Below are 6,369 nucleotides of genomic sequence, written 5' to 3' on the forward strand. Positions count from 1 at the left end.
GTCTTGCAGTCTTTGTTGTACGTGAAACCCAAGTGTAACTAAGCCGAGCTCAAGTGACACAGAGCTCTAAAGTGCTCAGCTCCGACTGCACCTCACAGGTCTGGGGCAGTAATCTGAACTATTTAAAGAGTATTACATCCTTCACATTAGCCTTTGGACTAGAATAACACCCACACCAGGGTGGTTAGGGTGACATGTCCGTCAGACAGACCAACCCTGAGCCCAGCCGGAGGGGGAAATTATAGACCTAAAGTAGATGTGACACATGGAGGGTAAACCAGGGGGTGGGGAGAACTAAGAACTAAGATCCCCCTCCTCTTCCTCCTATTTGGAACGGTCCCCTTGTCCCTTTTGCTTAAGTGTAAATAAGTAAACCGACCCAATCAAGAGATGGGGGTGAAGGCGGAGGGGGGACTGAATGTTTGTGTGGGATTAAACAAAGGCAGAGGGGTAGTCGGCTGTGTTAAATTAGTTTGAATTTCACCAAAGTAAAGAGAGAAAGAGAGGGAGAAAAATGGAAGAAAGAACATTATTGAGAGTAAGGCAGAGAGTAGCTGGCGTTTTTGAACTGAGCTCTGGAGGACCTATCATTACCAGATGGTACTGAATGGGAGCCTGCCAGCCTAGTCACTGCTTATTGCCTTAACTCTGCCCTCCATTTCTCTCTCTCCCTCCTTTCTTCCCTCCACTCTCCTCTTCTTCTCTCCATCGCTCTGTGGCTGTTCATTTTTTAATTTTCCTCTCTTTTCTCTCCCTCTATTTCCAGCTGTTTTTGGATCGCGCTCTCTCTCTCTCTCTCTCTCTCTCTCTCTCTCTCTCTCTCTCTCTCTCTCTCTCTCTCTCTCTCTCTCTCTCTCTCTCTCTCTCTCTCTTGCTGGGGGAAGATCTCTCCACCAAGTGTCTCAATTCAACAGCAGCTCCCTCCCTCTCTCTCTTCCTCTCTCAGCCCCTTCCTCCTCCCCTTCGGCCGTGACAGAGCACACCTGCTTGGTCTTGGCTGCGCGCGCTCTCAGTGCAATTATCGCTCGGCCCCTTGCAGCACAGTGCAGAAGGCTCACAGTGATTCAGCCTATAGCCCCAACTGGATATTTGGAAGGAAGACCATCTGACCTCAGCATCTCTCTCGCTCTCTCTTCCACGGTTCTAAAGAGCACAGGTAGGATAGCACACTGATAGATAGAGGGGATGGATCTTTGGGGGAAACTTGGGAAAGACTGGATTATAGGCCTGGGGAGTGTGGGAAGAGAGGGGGATTGTGAGGGGAGTTGTTAAAAGGGATTTGGAATTGGGGCTATTGTGATTCGGGGGTCCCAAACGTGCAGACTTGGTTAGTAAAATGGTGATGCTGTGCTTGTGGTTTGAGGTTTTCTAATGGCTTGGTAGGTTCTGGGATGTGGATGCTCTTTTGATGTTCCTTCATTCCTTAACTCTGTCGCCAGACTCTGTGTTCAGTGGTTTTGTGGTTGAACTGGTCATGAACGGTTGTTCTTTTCAATGCTGTTGCACATACATTCAATTAGAATGTACGACATGAGTCATGCCAGGCATATCATGAAAGTGGTGTGTGTGTGTGTGTGTGTGTGTGTGTGTGTGTGTGTGTGTGTGTGTGTGTGTGTGTGTGTGTGTGTGTGTGTGTGTGTGTGTGTGTGTGTGTGTGTGTGTGTGTGTGTGTGTGTGTGTGTGTGTGTGTGTGTGTGTGTGTGTGTGTGTGCTCGCTCCCTCTAAACTAGATGCGTGGCCAGGTCTTAGTCTCACAACAGGACTGGCTTAGGGAGGAGAGACTATAGCTAATCATTCCCATACCAGACCATGTGATAGTCTGCAGAATGATGAAGACGGCACCAGCTATAGGGAGGGGGTGTGGTGCTACTGTTGATGCTAGCACTTCACTAACATGCCAATGTATGATAAAACCCTGTTTATCCAACAGAGGATACCATGTTATCTTTCCTTGACTTTATTGGTTTATCTTTGGCTAGCGGATTTTAGGTTTTTACCCCTCAAGGCACTTGAGCAAGTGAGCTGTTTTGTCAGTTAGTTGGCTTGTGGTTGTACATGTGGTTTTCCCTTACATCAAACTGTCCAGTGTGTTCGTTTATGGCTTTACATGCATTCAGAGGTGTTGTGGGCAGAGGAATAGAGCGAAAGAGAAGAGGTTTCTTTGATGTGAAGTCCCTGGAGAGTTTTCTCTCCTCTCTTGTCAGTAACTGGCCCTGGTGGAAAACCCATTAAGTTTACCAGTGTCCTTTTCTTCAGTTGTAGCACTTTAATGCATTGCTTTCTCTTTTGTACTCTCCCTCTGGCACTTGGAGATCCTACAAGTGAAATAAAAACACAACAACAACAAGGATTTCTTTGTATTGCCTCAAGCCATGACAGTTCACTTGCAGCAGTTCAAGCCTGAATGAACCCATCTAGGGCATTTTAGACTAAAACAAATCGATCTGAAATGGCTTATTTAACTTGTTGTACTGCTGTTCTGTTTCACATCAACTTAAGGCACCGTTTCAGCCCACCTCGTGACCACTCTGCTTTGATGGAAGCGTTGCAGACCCAAATCGCCCGGGGCAACCAAAATTAAAGGGAGGACCTGCTTTGAAGTCGAAGAAAGGGGGGGAAAAAAGCAGTACCTGGCAACCCAAAGCCTTATTAATCTACTAACAGTACAGCTTCCTCTATCACAGAGAGATCTGACTGATGGCTTCCCTGCAAGACACCGCAAAACTCCCAGCTAATAGCTAACATCCTCCAACACAGAGGGAGTTTTTTTTACGGGGCTGAACTGGAGTTAGAGAACAGAGTGGATAGGAAGGGATTATGAGTTGGAGAACAGAGTGGAGAGGAAGGGATTATGAGTTGGAGAACAGAGTGGAGAGGAAGGGATTATGAGATGGAGAACAGAGTGGAGAGGAAGGGATTATGAGTTGGAGAACAGAGTGGAGAGGAATGGATTATGAGATGGAGAACAGAGTGGAGAGGAAGGGATTATGAGTTGGAGAACAGACTGGAGAGGAAGGGATTATGAGATGGAGAACAGAGTGGAGAGGAATGGATTATGAGTTGGAGAACAGAGTGGAGAGGAAGGGATTATGAGATGGAGAACAGAGTGGAGAGGAAGGGATTATGAGTTGGAGAACAGAGTGGAGAGGAAGGGATTATGAGTTGGAGAACAGAGTGGAGAGGAAGGGATTATGAGTTGGAGAACAGAGTGGAGAGGAAGGGATTATGAGTTGGAGAACAGAGTGGAGAGGAAGGGATTATGAGTTGGAGAACAGAGTGGAGAGGAAGGGATTATGAGATGGAGAACAGAGTGGAGAGGAAGGGATTATGAGATGGAGAACAGAGTGGAGAGGAAGGGATTATGAGATGGAGAACAGAGTGGAGAGGAAGGGATTATGAGATGGAGAACAGAGTGGAGAGGAAGGGATTATGAGATGGAGAACAGAGTGGAGAGGAAGGGATTATGAGATGGAGAACAGAGTGGAGAGGAAGGGATTATGAGATGGAGAACAGAGTGGAGAGGAAGGGATTATGAGTTGGAGAACAGAGTGGAGAGAAAGGGATTATGAGTTGGAGAACAGAGTGGAGAGGAATGGATTAAGAGTTGGCGGATGGACAGGACTTGTTTTCCTAGTCCACCCCTAGTGCTCTCCACAACCTCAACCTAAACATGTTGTGGCATGTTGATGGAGTCGTTGATGTCGAAGTCTCTTTGTTTGGACTAACTTGTATAGTTTGGTTAGCTCTGTATTAGAAAAGTAAGACATGGGTCTTTAGAGGCGAGGCCCAGGGTTGAGCCCAGGGGCCACATTTTCCCGTCTGGACTCACTGTAACTGTCCAGGTCGAGAGAGAACAATACGCTGAAAGATGGACGTTACCCACAAATGATTTTTAAAGTTTCATTCTCCAGTAGGGCTCTTTCCAAAAAGGAAATGGTACTGCCAAAGGGTCAAAGAAGAAATGTCTTAATCTATGGGAGATGAAGGGAGAGGGAAAAGAGAGAGAAAAGGAGTAGATGTTCACTTCTGTTCAATACAGGCTGTAGATAATACAGGCTGTAGATAACAGGCTGTAGATAATACAGGGTGTAGATAATACAGGCTGTAGATAATACAGGCTGTAGATAACAGGCTGTAGATAATACAGGGTGTAGATAATACATGCTGTATATAATACAGGCTGTAGATAATACAGGCTGTAGATAATACATGCTGTAGATAATACAGGCTGTAGATAATACAGGCTGTAGATAATACAGGCTGTAGATAATACAGGCTGTAGATAATACAGGCTGTAGATAATACATGCTGTATATAATACAGGCTGTAGATAATACAGGCTGTAGATAATACATGCTGTAGATAATACCGGCTGTAGATAATACAGGCTGTAGATAACAGGCTGTAGATAATACAGGCTGTAGATAATACATGCTGTATATAATACAGGCTGTAGATAATACATGCTGTAGATAATACAGGCTGTAGATAATACAGGCTGTAGATAATACAGGCTGCAGATAATACAGGCTGTAGATAATACAGGCTGTAGGTAATACAGGCTGTAGATAATACAGGCTGTAGATAACACAGGCTGTAGATAATACAGGCTGTAGGTAATACAGGCTGTAGATAATACAAGCTGTAGATAATACAGGCTGTAGATAATACAGGTTGTAGATAACACAGGCTGTAGATAATACAGGCTGTAGATAATACAAGCTGTAGATAATACAGGCTGTAGATAATACAACCTGTATATAATACAAGCTGTAGATAATACAAGCATGGATATATAAATGTCAGCCATACAATACTTCACATTGAAAGGTTCAAACGCGGTGTAACAATTTACTGGCTTTCTCCTACAATGGTCCAAAACAGCACAGACGCTTTAGGGTTTTCTGCGGTCTGTCAACGATATATGTGTTTTTATGACCCAAGTTCTGAATATCTTTGGAGTTCTCCCAAATCCCAAAGAAATGCAATGCTCGCAGACGTTGGTCTTGCAACGGATCCAGAGCGAGTTTCTGGGTTTGATGTGGGGAAATCACCCTGTTAGGGAACTATTGTGACCACTGAAGGGGTTAGTGGTGCAGGCATTTCCTGTTGACAAAGCGCTGGTATATTATCTGTGCTCCCACCATTAGACATAGAAGTTATTTCTTGGATGGATCTCCGTTTTTCTCCCCATATAGATAAACTCTCTTGAACTCACATGTCTTTGGAAATGTCTTTAGGGAAAAAACAATGACAAATGGAGACCCGTTAGTAGGATTTCAATATGGAGGCAGACGAATCACGCAGACAGACAAACTGGGTCCTGAGGACTGGAAATGGTTAGAACTGTCTGGGTATCTGCATCTGGTTGGGGAGGGGTTGAGTTGTTGATGGGTTTAAAGGGGGCACACATCTTTCAGACATCTCATAGCCTTGTAAATACCTCCCATGGATTCGTTACTGACAGGCCCTCTGGAGGCAGAAGGCTGAGCCTCTGGTCAAGGATAGTTGGAGTAGAATGGAGTCATGGAGGGTTGAGGTAGTGGCAGGGGGTAGGAGGATTTGAATTGTTGTCTTGAGATCTGTCTCCTGTCAGTCACTCGCAAATGCTGCACAAATTTGGAAAGGTATGAGTATGGGTTGATGACCTACATACTGTACATGTGGCATGGATAGAATACAGCTGAATGGTGTTCGAGAGAGAGACAGGGGGAGAGAGAGACAGAGAGAGAGAGAGAGAGAGAGAGACAGAGAGAGAGACAGAGAGAGAGAGAGACAGAGAGAGAGACAGAGAGAGACAGAGAGAGAGAGAGAGAGAGAGAGAGACGGAGAGACGGAGAGAGAGACAGAGAGAGAGAGAGAGAGGAGAGAGAGAGAGAGAGAGAGAGAGAGAGAGAGAGAGAGAGAGAGAGAGAGAGAGAGAGAGAGAGAGAGAGAGAGAGAGAGAGAGAGAGAGAGAGAGAGAGAGAGAGAGGAGAGACAGAGAGAGAGAGAGAGAGAGAGAGAGAGAGAGAGAGAAGAGAGAGAGAGAAAGAAAGAAATGGAGAGAGAGAGAGAGAGACAGAGAGAGAGACAGAGAGAGAGACAGAGAGAGAGACAGAGAGAGAGAGAGAGAGAGAGAGAGACAGAGAGAGAGAGAGAGAGAGAGAGACGGAGAGAGAGAGAGAGAGAGAGAGAGAGAGAGAGAGAGAGAGAGAGAGAGAGAGAGAGAGAGAGAGAGAGAGAGAGAGAGAGAGAGAGAGAGAGAGAGAGAGAGAGAGAGAGAGAGAGAGAGAGAGAGAGAGAGAGAGAGAGAGAGAGAGAGAGAGAGAGAGAGAGAGAGAGAGAGAGAGAGAGAAAGAAATGGAGAGAGAGAGAGAGAGAGAGAGA

The 6,369-nt window shown here is 45.6% G+C and overlaps 1 protein-coding gene across 1 annotated transcript in view; it reads left to right on the forward strand.

Moving 5' to 3' along the window:
• Positions 1 to 936: 936 nt before the first annotated feature.
• The window catches only part of LOC124013701 (decorin-like), a 32,832-nt gene continuing 27,399 nt past the window's right edge, over positions 937 to 6,369 (forward strand). The window contains exon 1 of the mRNA XM_046328133.1: positions 937 to 1,156. The gene's annotated coding sequence lies outside the window, so the exon portion shown is untranslated. The remainder of the gene's footprint in view (positions 1,157 to 6,369) is intronic.

The sequence above is a fragment of the Oncorhynchus gorbuscha genome, linkage group LG25, assembly GCF_021184085.1.
Source record: "Oncorhynchus gorbuscha isolate QuinsamMale2020 ecotype Even-year linkage group LG25, OgorEven_v1.0, whole genome shotgun sequence".
Taxonomy (NCBI): Eukaryota; Metazoa; Chordata; class Actinopteri; order Salmoniformes; family Salmonidae; genus Oncorhynchus; species Oncorhynchus gorbuscha.